The 23,655-nt window shown below is 39.8% G+C and overlaps 1 protein-coding gene and 1 non-coding gene across 2 annotated transcripts in view; one reads left to right on the plus strand and one right to left on the minus strand.

Moving 5' to 3' along the window:
- Positions 1 to 23,655, plus strand: part of LOC119650924 (centaurin-gamma-1A) — a 537,400-nt gene that overhangs the window by 175,595 nt on the left and 338,150 nt on the right. The window lies entirely within an intron of this gene.
- Trnah-gug lies at positions 2,698 to 2,769 on the minus strand. The gene has a single exon. It is a non-coding gene; the product is annotated as a tRNA-His (tRNA).

Here is a 23,655-nt window from a genome sequence, read left to right on the forward strand (position 1 = left end):
TTGCCGGGTTCGTCGTTGTAAAATTCGTCCAATCCGAGGCTACTGTTGTGGCTTCGTAACAAGGTGTTTTCCGTGTAGGGTTGCAGCCCTACCCAACCCCCAACCTGGAGGACCAGTGGGTACTATTTGTCCCGTTTTTAGGCACGTTTTCGTTCAGAAAGAGCTCGCAGCGGTCACCACGTGGAGGTGGAGATAGGGTTTGGTAGTAGAGCTGTTGGTGTTGGTTCAGCAGGCATTTCCCAGGTTTTATGCTCCATCGTGGGTACCAATCCACGTTTCGCTTTGGGACGTGTGAATTTAAAATGCGCATTGAGAAGTTTTGCAACTAATATTATGAAAAATAGACAGAAAAATATATAGTCGTCAAAACTTTGGAAACTTTTCTGTGAAGAAAATCAAATGCTTGTAAAATTTTTATTTTTTGATGTATTTAAAAGAGATTTTTTTTTTGTGTTGAAGTTTCTGTAAAAATTGAACAAAAATTAATATGGTAAAATTTTTGAACGTTCAAGTTCAGTTTTGAAAATTTTTTTTTAACGTTGGATATTACAGTTTTTAAAGGATGTCTCGTACTAAAACACTTTCAAATGAGATAAAAGAACTAATGATAACTCCAATCGAGAATGGTAACACTTTATGAGAAGTCGGTGTGCTTTTTGGTGTCACAAAATCCGCGCTATGGAGTTCATAGAAAGCCGAAAGGAAAGGGATACGGTAGATCCCAAGTACGAGGTACCCATAAAGAAGTATGGGGATGAAAGCATAGTGATCTGGGGCTGATATCAATTTTATGTGAAATTTTCGGCACTAACAAGATTTATTATAGGTGCTTTTCTTGTGATGTTGTCGGTCCGTTGATTCAAGTTGAAGTAGTTATGAGATCGTTAATGTATGTGTATGTATGACGTTTTGGGAAAGCACATATTATTACATGCCTATGACAAGATGGGAAAATACTGGGTTTTCTTGCAGAATAGCGTTCCTAAGCACTCGTCCAGATTTGTCCAGAAATGGCTAACTGCAAAAATAACCTGGTCTTCTCAAAGTCCTGACGTATTTGAGATTAAAACTTTTCTAAAACAGCCGAACTAATGGCTGCTCTCCAACAAATAGTTTACAACTCTAGTTGATGTAATAATGAACTTAGTTGAATCTTTTCCCCGATGATGTGAAGCAGTAAGAAAGACTAGAGCCTATTCAACAAGATGTTACAAAAATTACTCCTTTTTTTCAGATTTTTATTGAGACAAAATTTTCCAAAATTTCGACGGGTTGAAAAAATTGCCACTTTAGTTTCTTGTTCTTTTTTAAATTAACAATAATCATATTTACTTTTAAAAGGATAAAATAAGTAACCAACACTTTTAATAAATAAAACTATTAAAGGGGACAGTTTCTAGTTTAACTATAGAATTTGATTTTTTTTGTTAAGTAGCAAGCAGGTATTTCGGACACAAAATGTGTCCTTCTTCAGTGCTGTTTTTGTAAATTACAAACAAAACACGAACAAACAACGAAACACATTTGCTACCTTTAAAAAAAAAATTAAATTCTATAGTTAAACTGGAAACTTTCCTTTTAATATTTTTATTTAAAGAGAACTATAGTAAGGAAAGGAACTATTTTTATAAAACTTACTTTCAATATTTTTTTTACAATCCTATACCGAACATTAACATTTAACACAAGTAGTAACATTTTAATACAAGTAGTAAAAGTGAATAATCAAAGATCTCTTAGATATGTATTATTTTATGATCTAGTCTCAATAGTACTTTTAATGAAATTACGAAATTATGACGGATGTGAACGAGACAGTGAGACTCAAATGAAGGAATCTCCAGTTCATAGACAAACTTTTTTATTATGAGCGAGTCACACCGCCAAGCGTAAACTGGGAGTTATGTTTTGTTGTTATTTCAGGTTCAGGAAAGTGAGGCGCCTGGCCAATATTTGTTTTCGGTTTTTATTTAATTTAAAAATAAAGGGGGATTTTAGGTCTGGTAGCATTGCAGTTGAAGAGGCCTCGCGAGGCAAGGGCCCGCTTCGCCAACGCCTAGCTACGTCACTGCAGGTTGTTCGTTATTCGCTATTTGGGGCTATTTTCATGTGTTAACCGATTTCAGAGATTCCATAGTTTGATGAATATTACTCTCCAGTCGAACCGAAAACCTGGGACAATCTATATAAATAAATAATTTGAGAAAGTCCCAATGTCTCGGTAAATGGGTATCTACCGAGACCTGATTAGTAAAGTTCAACAATGAATGGTTTATTCAATTTGAGTGTCTAAATTCTATGATCTAGTACAATCAGAGCAAGCCGCATGCTAAATTTGTAATGAGGAATTCGTCTAATAAAGAAATTAAATCATAACTACCATGCTACTTGCTCAACTGGTATTATTGATAAACTAACCTTCGGAATAGCCTGATTGACTCATACTCAATAGTGCCAATAAAGCTATTGGCGTAGTATAAAAATTATTGCAATGAATCGGATGTTTCTAAATGAATTAACAAACGAATAGTTATCTTTCATGGCATATCACGGCCAATTTGATTATTTGTTATCTACAAATGATTTATTTTCAATGGAATACGAAGTAGATACGTGAATAATTTGATAAAAAAATAATTCAAAATAATTAACCTAATAAAAAGACATGCTTCCATCCGTGACAATGCTGTAACACATTGCCGTGACCAGGATTCGAACCTGGGTTACTACGGCCACAACGTAGGGTCCTAACCACTAGACGATCACGGCTATTGGAAGCTTGGTCACGTCGCTACCAATTAGAGGTGCGACTGCGCTGGAAATTTTTAAATACTTTCACTCTCGTTCATTAGCTTGTCTTTAACCACTATCAGCTAGCGAATGACCAAACCGCTTGTACGTATGTATGGCCACGTTTGATGTGCTTGCGCCCATACTCTTGATATTTATTTATAAAGTTGAAAGTCAACTTCAGTCAATACACTACAAGCTCTAGTTATGCTAGTCTAATCTATTTTCTGCCGATGCTAAATAGATTAGTTGAAAATTCCTGTAAAATGCTGCATAGGAACGTCCACGTCAGGATGGATAATTAATTAGAGAAATTAGTACATGTAATTGAATAGAAGCTGCCGTAGAGGAAAATTATACATTTTCATGAATAATTGTAGACAGTGTAGTCCCTGTAATTCTGCATCGACTTCATCTGCTCCTTTGAACATTTCCTGCCGGACACAATGCAGATTAATTGAGTTGTTTACTTGCCTAATTTCACCGGTATTGATTAGTCGAATAACGGTGTCCCTATTTTCTTTTTACCATTTCCTCCCCAAAAATACATTGAGATTTACCCTGCTTACCCAAAGGGTTTACATAAAAAATTTGAATATACTCATAAAATAAGTTTGTTTCTCTCAATATGAGCACGAAGATGCTTCTCGTAAGAATACCAATAAAAGGTTTATACGCAGCCGGACAAAATAATAGGTGTGAACCCCAAAAAACGATATGTTCTAAAAACGCAATATAATCTACAATTAAAACATTGATTCACAAGTGCGTACCATTGTTTTTCAATGAAATGGGGAAACCACGAATAAAACTACTATTAATTGTTAAATTGGCCTGCACAATAAAATAGGTGTGCATTGGTTAAAAATTTAAGGGGGTCATCCCGTGTGTAGGATCCGAGTAATCGAATTTTTTTTTTTTGGGAGGTTTGAATGACGTTCGGATGACTTGAAATCATAAGAATTGAACCCAAGGCTTTACATGTATTTCGTCAAGAAACCTAAGGTTTATGGACTAGGTATAGCATATTAATGGCCAGTTAAGGTTTTACGGTTAAAAATCACATTCTACTTTTTAAAGGCGTTTTTAGAAACTCCAGACATCCCGGTTTTGCACCGAGGTTCGCCAATTCGATATCCCTAACAGCTGTCTGGCGTCCCGACCTACGCCGTCGTTCCATCTCAGGCAGGGTCTGCCTTGTCTTCTTTTTCTACCGTAGATATTGACCTTATAGACTTTCCGGGCTGAATCATCCACTTCCATACGGATTAAGTGAACCGCCCATCATAACCTATTGAGCAGGATTTTATCCACAATCTGGCGGTCATTGTATCGCTCATAAATTTCGTCGTTATGTAGCTTGTTGGTAAAGCTTCCGCGTCTGGTGCGGTTGCTGCCTGTACTTTTCCGGTTCACAGACCTGTTGGTTCTCCCAGGCTTCCTTTTCTGTCTGTGAAGTCGCTCCTCCGCTCGCCGGAGTTCGTAATAAGTCTATGCGCGTGCCCGCGTTCTTTGAAAATGCAACATTATTCGGTATTCTTCCGTTCCGTTGCTAGCTTACATTCATCGTCAAACCAGCCGTTCCGACTCTTTTTGCGGCTGGGGCCAAGTATGTGTGTGGCCGTATTTATGATAACGTTCTTCAGGTGATTGTGAAGATCATTTGGTGATGCTTCATCTGCAGGATCTCTGTTGACTACGGTTATTGCGGCATCCATTTCCCTCTTATAGGTGTTACGGAGGGCTGTGTTGTGGATGACTTCCGCGCAAACCAGGGACTTTCAACAACACTGCTAATTGAATAATCCGCAGTCCGTTATCATTTTTAAGCTATGGGAGCCAACATATCGCCTGAATACGGGCTCCGTCCCTACTTGACTGTTAAAATCCCCAAGTATGATTTTGCTATCATATCTGGGACAGGCTTCGAGGGTTCGTTCTACTGGCTCGTAGAAGCTATCCTTCTCCGGACTCTGTAGTCTCCTCTTTAGGGGCGTGAACGTTTATGAGGCTTACATTTGTAAATTTGCCTCGCAAATGCAGAATGCATAACCTTTCGCTTATATTTTCAATGCCGATAATAGCAGATTTAATTTTTTGGCTAACTCAGAAACCTACTCCGAGCACATGGGTTGGTGGATGGCCGCTATAATATATGGTGTAGTGGCTCTACTCCAGGAAACCTGTCCCTGCCCAACGCATTTGCGGTAACGTTGTTACATCAGCCTTATATTGGGACAGGGTATGCGTATGCGAAAATCGTTATTCATTTTTCGTTGCCGGGTTTGCCGTTGTAAAATCCATCCAATCCGAGGCTCCTGTTGTGGCTTCGTTACAAGTTGTTTTCCGCGTAGGGTTGTCATTCCTACCCAACCCCCAACCTGGACGTTAGTTTTCCATGTATCTTATTCAGAACATATTTCGACGGTTTGGAAGCTAGGAAACGCGTTTAAAAACACCAAAATTCACAAAAAAAATTTAACAAAGCACTAACAATTTAGATTTCAATATTTTTTAATAATCCTAGTTTCCGGATAGTGGTTAAGTCCATACGTTTAAATGCCATTTACTTTTTTTCTTTAAGATGATCACAACGCCCTCTTGCGTGGAAGCAGGAAAACACCTTTTTTTGGCGATGGTTTTATAAGTTGCTCAGTATTTCGATATTGAACTATGCTGTCGGGCTGGAAAAAATTATTATTCTTGCTCAAGATATTAATAAATATATGGTGAAAGATTCGTATTTGTATCTTTATCCAGTTTTTCACAAAAAATCTGAGAGAAGCGAAACAAGCGGCCTTCGCAGGGATGACCCCCTTAAAGCGAACAAATTCAAGGTTTTATTGCGTTTCAGAAAGTAAGACTTTGAGGAACTTTAGTGACATCAATATAGGTCGCGAACTTTACTGCAGTCCATGGGAAAGAAGACTTGCTCGTTAGTTCCGGGATGAAGGTACATCTACAAATTCATTGCGACATATCGTCGGTCTAATTTGCAAAACGGCTAACTCCGTTTCAGCAAAATGTACAGGAGCGACAAAAAACATAATATTCCAAGTTAGAGTTATATCTACAATGAGCCATTCTACTGTGTTTTGTAAAGTACACTTTTGAGCTTTTCTAATCAGTTATTTATATTTTGTCTCCTTTAATAGACAAATTTCGTACAAAAAAGGAGTTAACTGATTTGCATTTTGCCTATATCAATACGAAGATACGAAGTTAGTTCAATTTCTCCAACCATTGAAAAAAAGAATCAAGAACATAATTAAATTCAATTGAAAATGTCAGTAAATATTCAAGTAATTCAGGTAATATAATACATAATATGTAAATTATGTACTCAGTTAATTATAGGGAAGATCATAAAAAGAATGATAGTCTCGTGGTAGAGTCTTCTTCAAGTCCTGCAAATCAAAAAACTTTTTCGAAGTAATTGGCAGTCTTTCATTGTTTAATGGGTGCAACAAGTAAAAATCCTTTGTATTGATAGCTGATTTCCTATGTGGGAGTGGCTTTCAGCTATCGGAAAATCGCAACTTAAAATTAACAGTGCCATCCAGGTTGTACTGCAAAACCCGCACCTCTGTTATTTGAAAAGATATGTAATTAGCGGCGAAATACGTGTCAAATAAAAATAGAAAAAGACCTTGGGATCATCCTTTAAACGGCCAGGTCTTTGAAACTTTTAAACAAGCCGGGAAACCGGAAGCTCGGTTCTTTAGGTATGAAAGGTTTTGTTTGTTTCTTGTGTGAGTATATTTGTGTGCAGACCTATCCAATTTGTATGTATTCCGTAATGTATATGCATTTCGCATGTCAGACTGCTCACTTTAGTGTGATATTGATATTTAGTACTTTGGGGTGTAATAAATTTTAATGGTAAAGACAATTTTGAGTTACTGTAACTTCGTTACTAATAGTATGATTTTGATCAAAATTGGGGATAACATGCTTCATGCTAAAACCTATATTGTTGCAAATTTGTATAACCCTAGGATGAACATAAGGGGGTTTCTACTCAAATTCTACAAAAATATAGTTATATACTATTATTAACTTAATTTGAGCAGATATCGACATGCAGAGTATTTTGAGGCCTGGGCACTATGTAGGGGCAGTTTCCTGATTTTTTTTCAGATTTTTGGGTTGAGTGGCTTTTGACAATGGGTCCGTTAAGAAATGATCACTTTTGACCCCCCGCACTCTCCGCCTTTCCAAGGAATGTCAAAACTAGCACTGGCATCAAAAAGTACTAATCAAGGCCTTTCATTTGATACCCAACATGACTATATTGGGTAAAAAAAATGTACACCCCCCTTTTGTATTTATGAGGCCGCGCCCCCCCTCCCCCCTTAATTTCAACGTAGAAGGATGTAACTCAGCGCATGTGGCCTTCACACTTTCCACCTTTTCACCAAATTTCGTGTCAATCGGTATAGCCATTTCTGAGAAAAGTGCATGTGGCAGAGAGGCAGACAGACATCGAATCGTTTTGCAAACAAAACCTTAAACAAGTCGGAAAACCGGAAGCTGGCCGTTTCAGGTATGAAAGGCCTTGTTTGCTCGTTGTGTGAGTATATTTGAGTGTAAAACTATCCCATTTGTACGTAGCCCGTTAAGAATATGCATTTAGCATGTCAGATTTAGTACTTCGGGTTGTAAATTTACACGGTAAAGACAACTTTGAGCTACTGTAACTTTGTTACTAATAGTATGATTTTGATCAAACTTGGAGATAATATGCCTCATATTATATTTTATACTACTACCATATATAACTCTGAGATAAATTTAAGGGGGGTTTTACTCAATTTTTGCCAAAAATATGGTAATATACTCTTATTAACTTAATTTAAACAGATATCGATTTGGAGAGTATTTTGCGGGCTGGGCACCATACAGGGGCAGCTTCATGATTTTTTTCAGATTTTTCGGTTGGGTAGTTTCTGAGAATGGGTCCGTTAAAGAAATCATTACTTTCCACCCCTCCCAGTCCCCATGTTTTTAATAAATGTGAAAACTAAGACCGGCTTCGAAAAGTACTAATCGATACCTTTCATTTGATACTCCACATGACTTTATTTGGTGAAAAAAAATTTTACACCCCCCTTTTACATGTATGGGAACCCCCACTAAATCTCAACGTAGAAAGATATTACCCACTGCATGTCTGGGGGTCCACAGTTCCCATCTTCTCACCAAATTTCGTGTCAATCGGTATAGCGGTTTTGAGAAAAGTGCCTGTGACAGACAGACAACCTTCCGGTTCCGGAGGAGGGCACGCGGGTTACGCCGATGACATAGCACTGGTTGCGGTCGCAAAGCATCTCGAGGATGCTGAGTTGTACTCAAGCGAAGCAGTCAGTGTTGTTAAGACTTGGCTGGAGAGTGCTGGACTGGCACTCGGAAAAGACGGAAGCGGTCCTCATCACTAAGCATCGCAAAATAAATTACGCCTGCATTAGAATCGGGAATCGTATCATCACTTCCAAGCCGACCATCAAATTCTTGGGGGTGATGATAGACGGAAAACTCAATTCTAAGCAGCACATAGAGCATACTTGTAAAAAAGCATCCACTAAGAGTATGGCTCTCGCAAGGGTGATGCCGAACGTAGGAGGATCGCGGCATACTTATAGGCTACTTATAGCCAGGAATTCTATCATGCTGTATGCAGCCCCAGTTTGGGGAAACGCGCTGCAGGTTTTAGGCAATGCATATAAAATGAGTACGGTTTACAAAAGAACAGCCTTAAGGGTGTGTTCCGCCTTCAGGACCGCCTCAGAAGATGCAGCGTTCGTCATCTCGCGAATGATGCCGATTGACATTTTGGCAACCAAAATGATGAACATTTATAACACCAGGTCCATCTCTCCCTTATCGCAGGTGAGAAAAGCCTAAAGAGAGAGATGCATAAGCAGATGGCAACAGCGATGGGACCAGTCAGAAAAGGGTCGTTGGACTTACAGGTTGATCCCTTCCATCAGGGAGTGGCTGAAGAGAAAGCATGGGGAGATCAATTATAATCTCACCCAGTTTTTCACCGGCCATGGAGGATACCGTCAATACCTGTACAGGTTTAAATTGGACACCTCACCTAATTGTCCAAACTGCGACGAGGTCGCATAGGACTCAGCGCACGTATTCTTCCAATGTCCTAAGTTCGTGGAAGAAAGAAGGAACCTAGAAGAAACTCTAGGTGAAGTGCTATCACCAGAAAATGTTGTCCGGAGAATGGTAGCTTGCCAGGAAGACTGGGATGCGATCAAATCCATGATCGCAGTAATCAAGGAGAAATTGCGAAAAGCAGAAGAACTGAGGAAGGCGCGGTTACGAATCCCGCGGGAAAACGGAAGGAGACCTAGTAAAAGTAAGCTAACTCCGCCCCGTGATGTAATACCTAAAGGTGGTTCCACGGGGTAGGGGGGGAGTCGGGGGTAGTTTCATTGGGTACAAATCCCACACTCTGGCGTGCCCAGGCCAGATTTCCCTCAAAAAAAAAAGACAAACAGACAAACATTGAACCAATTTTAATAAGGTTTTGTTTTACAAACAAAACCTATATCCCTTAGTCTGAGTTTTCTCTCAATTACCGAGTGCATGGAGTCTGCTTCCTTTTCAGAATGCCCAACTGGTTCCCAAATGTTTTTGCTCAATTATACTATTTTGTATCATGGAAAGATTTAGCAGTGCAATTGCCAATGTAACATTCTTATTTTGAGCTATACAACCGCCACTTTAGATAATAACCTTTCAATTCTCAATTGAAGAGAGTGAATGAATTTTGGTAATCACTGATTTAAATGCTAGTGAACGCCTCTGCATCAACGCCTCCTTCAGTCTCCCCCCAAATCTAGCAAAATCGGTCGTGTGTTTTTAAGGGGGTCATCCCGTGTGAATTCTGTTTTTTCGCTTTTTTTTAGAACTTATATTTATATTTATTAACATCTTGAGTGTACGTAATAATTTTTCCAGCCCGATAGCATAGTTCATTGTTGAAATGCAGAGCATCTCCAAAAAAATGTGTTTTTCTGCTGCCACGGTAGAGCGCGATCATCTTAAAGAAAAAATATGGACGGCGTTTTAACGTACGGACTTAAATACAGTCCGCAAACTAGGATTATTAAAAAATATAGAAAGCTAAATTTTTGGTGCCTAGTTAAACTTTTTTTTGTGAATTTTTGTGTTTTGTCACGAATAAAAAAACTATTGAAAGAATCGCAATTATCCTAGTGTGCGGACCGTAGAAATATGTTCTGAATAAGTCCTGAAAATTTCAATGAATTCCGTTGGATAGATTTTGGGCTTACGCAGCATCATATTATTTGCTTTGAGGTGATAGTATAGGGTACAATCTCTTCTGGACTTAGTAGTATCACAAGGTCGTTTGACAGGCAGTAGAGTAATTAAACTGTCAATATAACCTCGTTTTTCTTTCCACTTCATCAGCTAAAATGTATCAAAAAGCTTTGCTTCCGATACTTGTTCACATTTTATATTTTTTGATAATTTGATTTCCTTCTTTTTTTCCCTAGAAACCTCTTGCTCTCCCTCTTTCTTCCTTCCAAAATATGGGTTTCCTCTTTCACGATTTGCAGCATTTTTTGAGCTGCCCCTACTTCTGTCAACGCAGCATCGCTTTTGTCTCTTTGGTTTATTAGTTGCACTTTCATCAATCTCATTTAAAGCAGAGACATTTTCGCGTACTTCCTCTGAATGATCGGAATAAGGCACCAATTGCACCTGTACAACGTCAGTTGTTTGGTTAAGCGTAATTAATTTAATTTGATTTGTATCTTTGCCTGTAGGAATCTGTTCAGATAAACAACTACTTCTGGCGGAGCTTAGTGGTAGTGCATTTGAAAAAATTGGTAGCTCGCTTGCGCGCTTCCTTCTCCTAGCTTGAAAAGACATGTTTGTCTAGAAGGGGTAAGATAGCATTTACGATTATGTCGAAATTTGACCGCTCACGGACACTAAATTCGCAGAAACACTATGAAAGTCTAAATAAAATCGCGTTAGGGAGTTAACTCCTTTGCGTATGGATAATTGTGTCGATGGAGTTAGCTAAATTTTGTGAGGCCCTTTAAACTGCACTTTGACAGTTATACCTAAAGTATTTGGAATTGGTTGGATACGTTCTTGAATTTTCTTGCATAATCATATAAAAAACGTATTTCGCCAAAGTGGAGTTAGCCGACAGACCGAAGGACAGTATGACAGCTCTCACCTTTTCATTGGCAACAACCGCTTTTGCAGTGTTCCAGTTCACCTTGCAACACTTACGTGTTCAAAGGGTTGTAAAAACCGTCAACTCATCCACTACCACTTCTCTCACGCGTTCTCCCGGATGGTGTATTTTCAGGAGGGTGTGTATGGACTCTGCGCAGCCTTGAAATCTCTCTTTCGCCTTCCAGTTCCACAAAGTACGCTCTAAAGGAGTCTCGTTGCGAGCACTTAATCATTTTTTAAGGTTTTGTGTAAACACAAAACCTTATTAAAATCGGTTTACTGTCTGTCTGTCTGTCTGTCTGTTCGTCACACGCATTTTTCTCGGAGACGGTTATAGCGATTGACACCAAATTTGGTAGAAAGGTGGGAACTGTGAACGCTCACGCATATAGTGAGTTACATCCTTTTACGACAAATTTAAGGGGGGTTTCCCCATACATGCAAAAGGGGGGTGTAAATATTTTTTTCATCAAATATAGTCATGTGATACCCAATTAAAGGTCTCGGTTAGTACTTTTCGAAGCCGGTCTTAGTTTTAACTTTTGTTGAAAAGGTGGGGAGTGCGGGGGGTTGAAAGTGGTCATTTTTTTAACGAACCCATTCTCAGAAACTACCCAACCGAAAAATCTGAAAAAAATCAGGGGGCTGCCACTGAATGGTGACTAGGCTCCGAAATACCCTCCATACCGATACCTGTTCAAATAAAGTTAATAATAGTACATTACTATAATTTTTAGTAATTGATAGGAAAACCTCCCTTAACTTCACCCTAGAATCACAAAATTTTGCAACAGTGTAGGCTACAGTATAGAGCATGATCCTGCCAAATTTGATGAAAATCGCACTATTACTAACAAAGTTATAATAGGTCAAAGCTGTCGCTCCTCTACAAATTCAAGACTATGAATGTCAATATTTTCACATAATATATGCATATTTCACGTGCTACGTGCTAATGGGACAAATCTACACCCAAAGAAATACACAAAACCTTTCATACCTGAAGCGTCTAGCTTCCGGTTTCCCGACTTGTTTTTATTTACCACTGTGTATTTTCGGAAGTTTAACCAGTCTTCCCGGTTTCATCAAAGAACTCTTTTATCGCTTTGGCGTCGGAAAACGGGAGATGTTTCTTCATAGCACTCTAAAAGGGCGCAATTCGTAGTTTCCAATTCAACTTCAAGCGCCAAAGGAATCCTTATTCGCCTAGGGAGCTGCACTTTATTGCCAAGAAATTCATTAAACTTTGTCCAATCCGTTTTCCTAAGGTTCCGCCTTTGTATTGCAGACTGTTCGTCCGCAATAGTCAGATTGAATTCTAGGTATCGGTGATCTGACCTTGAGACTTCGTCTAGCGCCTGCCAGTGTATAATCAACTCTAACACTCTTGAAGTGCAGATTGTTAGGCAAATTACTTCACTTCCCCCATGAATCGTGTCCTACGTTTGCAGTCATGAAACCAGCTGTAATGATGAAATCAAATAGCTTCTCTCCTCCTGGCTTGCATTTGCTACTGCCCCAACAAATATGTTGAGCGTTCGCCTCGCAACCTATTAAGAGTTCAAGACCACTTGATTCTGCACACGCTACCAGATCCATTAGTTCTTGCGTTGGTGGTTCCCCTCGTCTTCGATTTCTCTGAGAATAGCCAGACTTGGAGGTACAGCAGTTCCCATGTCCTCATCCATGAAAGGTCTCATCTCATCCCGCAGAGCATTCGTTTGTTTTACACTTAACACCTTCACTGGTTTGCGGTGTCCAGTTTGCATAGATTCGATCACTCGCACTGACATCAAGTCAGTTCCGTTCACGTCTCTGGCTTCTCTTTCTTCCGCCTGTTTCGAAAATGGTTCATCCGTGCGAAAGTTCCGCACTTTATGCACCATCCTCCGCACTCCATTATGGCAACAAAGATGCTTCAATTTGCTTTATACTGTGTGAGTCGATGACCATCATTGTTCTTTACTCTCAAAATGGAGATGATGCTCTACAGTTCACTGATATGATTGAATTTCATCCTATCTAGGAAAAGTGGAGCACCATGTAGTGATTTTCCCTGAGTACATTCAGACTCTTTTGGTCCAGTTCGAATACCAGGCTGAAATCCTCCACGTTTCTGTATTTGTCCTTCCTGGCATTCATGAACTTTACCTTCCAGTGTCCGAAGTCCATACCCGGGTTCTACCCAACATGCAGATGACGTCCACTGCCTTCCTTCGAGGGCCCGGTAACCAACATCTGACATGTTCTGTCCTGCGCAGCTCAGCCGAACGCCAGAACTCAAAGCCGGGATTACCTGCTGGAGCCAATTTATGGCAGTCTCATCAGTGCACTCCAAGTGGAGAAGCCCGTAAACCTTGATTGTTAAATCTTGACTTCGTTCCAGGCTGCCGGAGGATTGTCCCTCTGACATTTTGTCATCTTTGGAGAAAATTCCCACAGCAGCAGTCAGAACTGAAACTGCAGCTTGGGTGTACGTTCACTTCCTTCCCGCCTTTGTGTCCGTATCGTATGAGAGGGACCAGTTTCATTGAGATCTTTCTCTCGACACACCGGAGTGCGTGGATGTAGGCCCTGGTGCTGAGCAGAATAAAGCGTTGTACACCACAGATATGTCGGTTTTATGCTTTTTGCGCCCAGTAGCGTTGACAGAAAAGTCTGGTGCGTTTAGTGTGGGTCTCACCGGGGTTACCGGTTTATCCCCACCGCCGAAGATTCCGCTTCCTTGCGTTCTGCATCTTCCTTTGTAGTGCCTTCTGCCGCAAGCTTGGGGCCTTCCCAAGCTCATGGTGTCCGGGCTGCTTGGGTACATTTTCACATATCGGAGTTAAACCATTAGCGTCCATGTCATCAACTTCCACCCCTTCCAGTAAGGGTAAGACTCAAGAAACACGTGGGCCCTCAACAAAACTTCAATGTCACCGCTCTCCTTCATTCCCAAGGAAGGGAAATTTCTAGAGGGGTTTAATGTCCCGGAGAGAGAAAAGGTTAGAGAAAAATTATCAGAAGGGATAAGTTCTACTTGTGTTTGCTATTCGTCAGGATTAGTTGTAAATAATAGATACACAACAGCTTTCAAATCACCTGACCTTTTTTTGTAGAAATACTTATATATGTAGGTACAGAGTGAGTGAGAAAAAGAAAGAATGGGTGGAAAATATGCGGATAAAGTAAAAACAAATCAGGTTCAATTTTTTGAAATCACTTTGAATATTAGAATATACGGTTAAATTTTGAAATATTCCTTATTGGTTTGAACGCAAGTTGCCCAAAGACGCAAGCGCCTCCACATAAAGCTCATTCTAAATTCTTCGATTGTTATGAATTTTCTTGTGTGGAAGATTGATTCGGAAGCCATTAAGAAATTCAGCAAATTATCGCAAATCTATTTCGGAGCCCCTTCGACTTTGTGGGTTGGTGTTCTGTCTATTCTGGCTGTAAAAGTTCCCTTCGATTGATGCATTTTTTTTCGTCCAGAAAAACGATGCATCAGTGAGGATTGTTTGAAAGTGGCGAAAAGAAATCGAATATTTTTGTTATTTTGCATTCATCAGTTCAGCGTCGAACACGACAATTTTTTTTCTGTGTGAGGAGTTTGGTTTTACTTTTCAAGGTGGAACAATGTTACTCACTGCACACCTAGGTGTTCAGTTTCAGCCTTGCTATCAAATTTCATGTTAATAGGTATAACCGTTTCTCAGAAAAGTGCGTGTAACAGACAGAAAATGAACACGTAGGAATATGTTCTACCCTATCCCATTTGTGAGCCCATCTCTGATGACAATCCGCAAAGCTGACACTGATTTCGCAAGGTTCTTACATTTGCATAAATTAGTGAGCTAGCAACCTGTAAATTTTGACTGCTACGTCAACAACGCTTCGGATAGCGATTGACGTCTCGGCTACAACCTTTGGCTATTGAAAACGGACTATTATTGGTTCCTGGAATTTGCGCACGCTATTCAGCAACGGTAGCAAGGGTCCTCAGAATACTCACTTCCTTCAACTCGAGCGAAAATTCCAACGAAATAAATTGGACATACTGGGGCTATGTGAAGGAAAATGTTGAGAGTCTATAGAGTATTCCTCTCCCTCTTGCGGCAATGTTTTTTTTTCACTCTCGAAAGCCAAGTGGTAATGGACGCGAATTCGATGCCGGGTTGTTCCTGACGGCTACAGCAACGCCCGTTCCCTTGTCCTTGGGGCCAGTTTCTGACAAACTTCTGACTGCAAGATGCCGGTCCAGGTTAGGTGCATTACTATTATGCAGTGCTATTCATCAACGGAGACTTCCAATATAATGGAGAAGGATGCTTTGTATGAGCAATTACTTGCAGTTCAGGGAAGGCTTTCTCAAGGTGACATTGTGACGCGATGGGTGTTCTGGATGCTAAGGTGGGCTCTCACAACAACTTGATCGGAGAAGTGATGGGAAACACGGGCTTCGCGACCGTAACGATAATGATGGTAGGTTTGTGGATTTCGTCTCGTCATTGGTGGCACATTGTTCATGCAGAGAGCTTGTCATGTGGTCAGTTGGGTCTCAAATGATCGACGCCGTATGACAATTGACAACTTTGCAATGAGCAGTACATTTAGGAGTTGCCTTCTGGTTGTGCGTAACAAGAGAGGCGTTGACATCGGTTTCGAGAGAGACCACCATATGATGACACCGTTTAGGCATGACAAACAACCTACAATTTATGTCATTCGCCTAAAAGAAAGTGTTAATTTATCGAACTTGTATTAGTTTCTCTATATCGACTTTGCTTACTTAGATAGTTGAATCTACTGTGGCATTGTTATGCAAGTATATCACGACTGTATTATATCATATACATTATATCTTAGTAATTAACTCCTCTATTAGGGTCGACTGAGCGAGTTGCTGCCAATTTCAAATTGTACTGGATTTAGGAAAACTAAAGCCGAATGAGGCAACTAATAAATACTTTTTCTTTTCAGGTACGTTTATTTTCGTAGACTCGGTAGGTGTGAGTATAAAAAATTCTTTCAAACATATTATCGCCAAAATCTATAATAAATACTAACTATATGCACATAAAGCCACTTATCTTTTTCAACTTGAATATGACCATAATTTATTCAACTTACTTTCTGACTACGTATCGAAACTTTTCCTTATCATATATCACAATAAAAGAACATTTTTGTTTGCATCTATTAATCACATGAACTCCTACTATCAGGACACAAACTTTCGTCCTTCCTCCTTTCCTATTTCCACCACACTTTAATCATCTCATCATCTTAATGAACAACTCCCAATACTTTTGAAGTCACGTATTTTCAGCAATGCGGAGCATTATCTAGCTGTTAGCTCTCAAAGGATATGCACTAACAACTAGTCAGTAGCGGTGGAAACCCGACAGTAGTTTTTGTTAGCTTTGCTTATGTTTTCATACTCGTGTATTGTGTGTGTTGCGCCAACTGTTCCTGAACCGAAAGCAACTTTAATCTGACGAAACTTAATTAAAGTTTTCAGATTTTCGATCACGTTTCAAGAAAATCACTTGACGTTATAATGATTCACTTAGGATAGTAGCCCTGCAGGATTAGGAGATGAGAAACTACTGGGGACTTAATTGAACGTTGCATTCAAGTAAATGATGAAGGAGATAATTCACCGTGAGATTTTTCTTGACAGTTAGAATTTGCTAATTGAAAATCTAAGCTTACTTTTGCAACCATGATTTCTGTCAGGATTCTTTAATAATATCAAGAATTCAAATAGGTATATCCTCTTTACTGAGATTTTATCATTCCGACCGCACGAGCAGTCAGATTCGTCGCTTAACATAATGCTTCCACTCGAATTTCACAGAATGTACATATAAACCCTGGACAGATGTAAGGCTTGACACAGGAAAATATGTGACTCCCACAAGAGCGTACGTGATCCCATACATTTTCACCTGAAAAAGTTTCACATCAAATTAAATTACGGTAATCACAGCACTCGCACGCGTATCCATCGCCCGGTTCAGGGTAAACCCTACGCAAGGCTTCGTGACAGCACTAAGCCTACGAGAGTAAAACAGATAAGTTCATGATAAATGGTAAATGACAAAAGTCACTGTCAGTTTTTCATGATGGGAAATTTGTGAGTTGTTATATACCATGACTATGCATCTCAGCAGGACTGATTTGTAGTTGAGGGTGCGATAAAAATGGGATGATGGGCTTAGGTGTCGTTTGCTTGGAGTTTAAAGGGCTGCATTTTCGAGTGCAAATTGTATATTAGTAATTACAATGAAGATTGGTTCTCCAGGCCAACTAATCGAAAAATTCCCGAATGTCAAATTAAACTTGGATGTACAAAATTGCCCACGGAGTCTTTGCTGATAAAACTTGTGCTTTTGTACTCTGGAAAACCAATTGGTACCAGACGCTAATCCGCTGTCCGGTTGTTTCTGATTGCTACCGCAAAATGCACTTGCTTAATCTGTAAGCCAGTTTCAGGCAGGTTTCTGACTGCAAGATTGCGGTCCTTGTTACAGAGCACCACAACTGTATAGTGCTATCTTCTTCTTCTTTTTCTTCAGCCTTTGTCCCATTGTCAATCGGGATCGGCTCGTCGTGATCGGTTTCGCCATTTGGCTCTATCAAATGCCTGATCTGGTTGCAATCTCCAGGCTTTTAAATCTCTATGCAGTGTATCAAGCCACCGTTGTTTCGACCGGCCTTTTGGTCGTTCACCATCGACTTCAATGTTCAGACCACTAAGTTAGCACGATTTACTTGACCATACCATCGTCTTCTTTCTAAGCTGAGTGAATTCTAAACATCAAACAGCATTGGTGAAACTTCTGTTCAACGAAAATGCCCGCGACCCATGACTTAACCCTTGAGTGGTCAAGGCAGCCATATAACCTTCTCCTTGTTCTCCACTCAAATGAGTGGTGTTTGTCAGACCATTCAGTTTTCTGAAAATGTGCCCTCAAATTGTTTCTCCTGGTTGGGAGTCACTCTTAATAGAATTCCAAAACCAGATTAAGTCCAGTCCAGATTACCGACGGAGACTTCCGAAATAGTGAAGAAGAATACTTCGTATGAGCAATTACACGCAGTTCAGGGGAAAGACGAAGTGCTCAATAGAGATCAAGATAACGATTACTCCTGGCCTTTCAAATGGACACAATTACAACGTCCATTCCATCGGCGAGACAGCTAATCGGGGAAAAGCGTGACTGAGGGTTTAATTGCCCACTTCAGCACGATTCTCAATCGTATAACACTCAGTGAAGTTCCACCTGTCCTGGGTGTTATGGCAAGGCACCATAATATCAGGGTACGAAATCACTGTCATTTACGCAAACGGAGCAAAACCGCTAGTCTTGACGATCTCCCTGCAGAAATTTGTACGATTCCTACGGTTTCTGCACAGTTGTCATTATACTTTCATTTATTTGTAAATGCTGGGAGTCTGAGATCTTTCCCAATGAACGCTGTCGCGAAAATATTAGCTGAAATCATTCTGGAAGGTACCAAGGAGCATCTCGAAAGCTTGATCGATAAAAATGAGCTAGTTTCACCTCTGGAGTTGAATCCGTTGAAGTGCATTGCCATAAACTGTGAGCGTGTGGTGTTTCTGAAGTTTGGGGAAGGATATAATTGAGCATATGATTCGTATCATCGTTGTTTCAAAATATACCGCGACAATAGGAAAGAGATTTTGCCTTTATGAATTCGTGGGCCTTCCATTTGGTGAAGGAGCCTAAGCGGGATTCTGATTAGTAGCAGGAAATTTTAACTTTTTGTTGAGGTGAATGGTTTTAGAGAAGGATCAGAAATTTACAGACACTGGATTTATGTACCTTGTTAATGCTTACCTTGAGATTATACAGGTATAAATAATAATGCTGCCTAGTTTGGCTGACTTATTTTACAATGGCATTGAAGTTTACGAGATACATTTTTAATGCTGGAGCTCCCTTTTGTTGTCATTTTCATTCTTTTTCCTCTAGGAAGGCCATTGCTATTTTTAGAGATTATGCGAAAGTTGCTACAGTGTATCAGAAGGGCATGCCCACATATATGTTCAGATGGACTTGACCGCATACTCTACACTTTGTGGAGGTATAAGTATCGTGTGATTGCCAATTTTCATTGGTTTAGATATAGAAAAACCAACCAGAGTTGCGAGACCCTTGTGGGGTCACAGTTGAGAGGGATATTTATTTCTCAGCTTTTCTTTGGGATTGCCATTGAGGTTTCGTTTGCAGAGGTCCAATTGGAAGTTAGCGATGACTGTTAGTTTTTTAGTGTGTGGACATTGTCACATACGAAGTTACCAAGACAAACTATGATAGTTGATTAATGGGAATACAAATGGGAAGAGGTGTGGCAGAACAGTTTAAGTACTGATATTTTTTGCAGATTTTGTAACATTGAGTCGACTGTTTGACTTTTTTCTGTTTCAAAAAACTTCCAATTTTTAGGCTTACCCAAGTTCAAGACCGTAACGGTACACTACAGAACTACAGTACCTTGTAGCAGGCAATGTGGTTAGCATCCCGCTCGCCCGAAATTATTAACCTGGTTTGACTCAGGTTCGCGTTCGCAGCTGAAGCAACTGGTATCCGACATCCGGTCATCATAAGAATCGCTCTGCCTCCAATGAGATTTGAGCCGTGACCTTTCGTGTGGCAGCCTAGCGCTTTAACTACTAAGCCATCGGGACACGTCCGAACACATGACGAAGATGTTGTGGCGTGACATGTTTTGATCACATCCGAAATGAAGATATTCGCGATCTATATAGGGTTGCACCGATCGTGAAAAAACTGCGAGAGAGGCGTCTTCGATGGTATGGTCACGTAATTCGCGTTAACGAGAATTCACTTGCCAAGATTGGTCTGAACACCGAAGTCGATGTTAACTGATCAAAAGACCGGCCGAAACAACAGTGGCTTGATGCGCTGGATGGCATAAAATAAAATGGCGGAATCGCTCACGGCCAGCTGACGCCACTTGTGAACGGAACACAGGCTGAAAAAAAAGAAGAAAGGCATGTGTCTTAACAGATTCCTAGAATAAATTTTCTTGGAAGACACATCTAATCCTTGTATTTTCGCATTATAAAAGAGTTCATGTAGAAAAATTTACATCATAATATTCCAGGATATCAGTACTAAAATCCAAATTATACTACTATGACACATTTTGATAAAGTAACAGTTTTCCAATAGCCAAAATATTTTTATTTTTCGGTAAGTATCCCTTCACTGCCGTGTACTGCTTCTCGACAAAGGTGAAACACTCATACGCAAGTGTAGTGTCATCAAGGGGTTTCTTATACTGTTACATTTATCAATTATGAAGGTTTTTTTAGTAAAACTTTAACTTTGTGAGTGAAAGTGCGATTTTGACCAAACCCCCAAGTCTGTAGTCTATTGTAGTATCCGTGGCTTTGCAGCATATGCAACATTTCCTTTTCTTTGGCCAGGGGAAATCTAACAGGAGAATGCATTTAATGAAACGCAATATTACTTCGTGTTCTAACACCCCTTCGCTCTCCCAATTTTCTCCTTTTCAATTTGCCAATTCCCATCCCGACATTCATTTACCTCCAGCATTTAACATTTAAAATGGTTAATTTGATCGATTTTACTAAAAAAAACTAACGATTGGTCGCTTTCCCATAAACTCAAGAATCCATTTACATTTGAACAATTCCAATTTTTATTTATTAATAACTTTCGACTAGCGCTTGCAAGTTAGCGTGGATCATTGTTGTTGTTTTCACAACGCAGTGTTTAAACATGGCAAAGGGATCATCGTGTCATCGAGTGCATGCTGTAACCGTTGTGGCATGGTAAGTGTTTTTGTAATTGTGGCTTTTGCTCTGCTCGGCTTACCTCTGTTGAATTTTGAAGTTCAAGGCCGGAGTCGACGGAATAAGGAAACTAGCGAGAGCGAGACCGGCTGATTGGATGGAAAAGTGATCAGCTGGACACGGGGAGGTGGTTTTTGATGTGGGAAGAGGAAGATAGAAATTTATTTCGAATGTTGTTAATGCGAGCGGATAGATGACGCCGCTCTCCTGCGCTTTTTAGAACTCGCCACAAGAGGGGAAGCCAGCGGTGAGGGAGTTCCGTTGGTTGGAGACAGAGGGACCGCACGGAAAATCAACCGGTCTCTTCTGCTCCAACCGTCGTACAGTGTACACGCAGTCGTGCGTAACGAATTTTAACCAGAGAAAGAAAAATAATTTGTTAGTTTTATACGTCTTGCTTTCAACTGGCTTTGCTTTTCGCTCGTTACCTTTCCCGGTGAATTTGGTGTTTTTGAAGTATTTGGAAGGCAAGTTCAGTTTCCCATCTTCAGGGAAAGTCCCAGTGGCAGGCTTACCGATTAGTGTAGATTCACCGCAACGCCATGGATCGTGTGGAATAGTGATAAAAGCCATGTACAAAGATATACAAGTTGCTATGAAGGCTATCGATAAATTGAACACTGGAAATCTATCGACAATTGCAAACGAAGCAAAATTAGGGAAATTTGTTGTCCAGGGATTAAAAGCAGATATGGAACCGATTTTCATAAAGTTTTGTTTTACACGGTATCCGGATGGCTCAAGTGGTTAGAGCGCTGGTCTGTCGTAGCGGAAGGTCGCGGTTCGAATCTCATTGGTGGCAGAGGGATCTGTTATGGTAACTGGATGTCAGATACCAGTCAACTCAGTTGCGAATGAGTATCTGAGTCAAATTAGGGTAATAATCTCGTATGAGCGCAATCCTGACCACATTGCCTTCTACAGTGTGCTGTTAAAGTTTTAAATGCAATGTTCTGACCACGACCCAATATGGATTGTTGCGCCAACGATTATTATTACTATTGATTTTACACAAAACCTTGAACATGGTACCATTATCTTGCAATTATAATCATCAGCTATCGTACAGATTTTCAAATACCTATCTGAAGGCTTCGCTACTCCCCACAGAAAACCAAATGCATTTAATATGATTTTCTTCGATAAATCTATGTAACGCTTTAGTTGTCATCGATCCCTCAAAAATATTGTCGAATTGGTCCTTGCGTATATGACTATCTTCTTTTTCTTCAGCCTTTGTCCCATTCACAAGCGGGGTCGGCTCGTTGTGATCGGCTTCGCCATTTCGCTCCATCGAATGCCTGATCTGGGTGCAACCTCGAGGCTTTCAAATCCCCATCTAGCGTATCAAGCCACCGTTGTTTAGGTCTGCCTTTTGGTCGTTTACCATCAACTTCGATGTTCAGACCAATCTTGGCAAGTGAATTCTCGTTGGAAAGGACACTTGCTTTTTGCTGAAGTGATTCGGAGACCGGAAGCTGATGGAGGATTATTCTACTTTAATGTGATGACATGACATGACTTTTCTGCGTACCAACCCTTGTGAAAATCATATCTCTGAACTATTATAGCTTTGATATATTAAGATTTGCACCAAACTTTCTAATGTCATATATATATATATATATCTATATTACGTAGTGTCATTTCCAAGAAAAGTGTTGTGACAAGTAGACAGACGGACGGGCAAAGAGTACACCAATTTTAATAGGATTGTATTTTACGCAAACAAAACCATTTCATGTTTATATGCCAATTTTCCAATCATAACGTTCCATTATATCAATTGAGAATATTTTTATAAATTCACTTTATATTATGAAGTCAAATGAAAGCGCGCAAGTTTATTGAAAAGCAAATATTAAAGAGATCTGATGGCAGAAGCAAATCAAATGGAATAATAGGAAAATAAGGTATATTCCGGAAATCTAATGGAAGAATCCGACACGAATGTGTGACTAATAGAATTATAGGGAGTAATATTCTTGATGTTGGTTTCATTTTTTAAATCATTTATTCTCTTCATTCAATGCATATCTCCTTATGAGGGTAAAAATTTACTCGAATAAATTTAACCGAACGATTTTCTCTTCAGAAATTCTTCAAGAAAGACTTAAGAACCAAATTCTTTTATAATTTTGTTTCCCTCATCAAAATGCATTTCCTTAATGACTTGGAATCACGTTCGCCACTGTGTTAATTATGTTATTGACATTATCATTATTGCCTGGCAAAAAGCCTTATTAGCGAAACAAATCACACAACAGCCAACGAACCGAGCCACCTCCGGTGAATTCACGTTATCATAAATATACCACGAAATCATCTGCTTTATGGAGTTATTTGTTTCGCTGGTCAATTCAGATGTTCCCTGCTATTATCACCGCCAATCTCACATTCGGACAGTCGTAAAATTGGACTTGGGTCGACGACCAGATTCAACTCCGGTCATCCACTTATCTCAAATTAATGTTTTCAAACAAAGTTTGTGTACGAATATTTCAAACTGAAATTACTACTTCAAAGCAACAACATGGGTTCGCAATTTAGCGAAGGTGGAATGGGGAGCAAGTGCTCCACGCTCCATTTTAATTACATAATATAACACTGACCATTGACCGACCGCCGACCTTTATCATCTCTTTTCTGTATGAAGAGTCCATACGGTTTGGTTGGGCTTCAAACCTCCTCGGTAAGTTGCTGTTTGAATGGTTGGTACTTCCAGATTCGAAACGCAGTTACCTCTTTGTGTCGATGAATTTTACGAAATG

The sequence above is a fragment of the Hermetia illucens genome, chromosome 3 (assembly GCF_905115235.1).
Source record: "Hermetia illucens chromosome 3, iHerIll2.2.curated.20191125, whole genome shotgun sequence".
NCBI classification, from domain to species: Eukaryota; Metazoa; Arthropoda; class Insecta; order Diptera; family Stratiomyidae; genus Hermetia; species Hermetia illucens.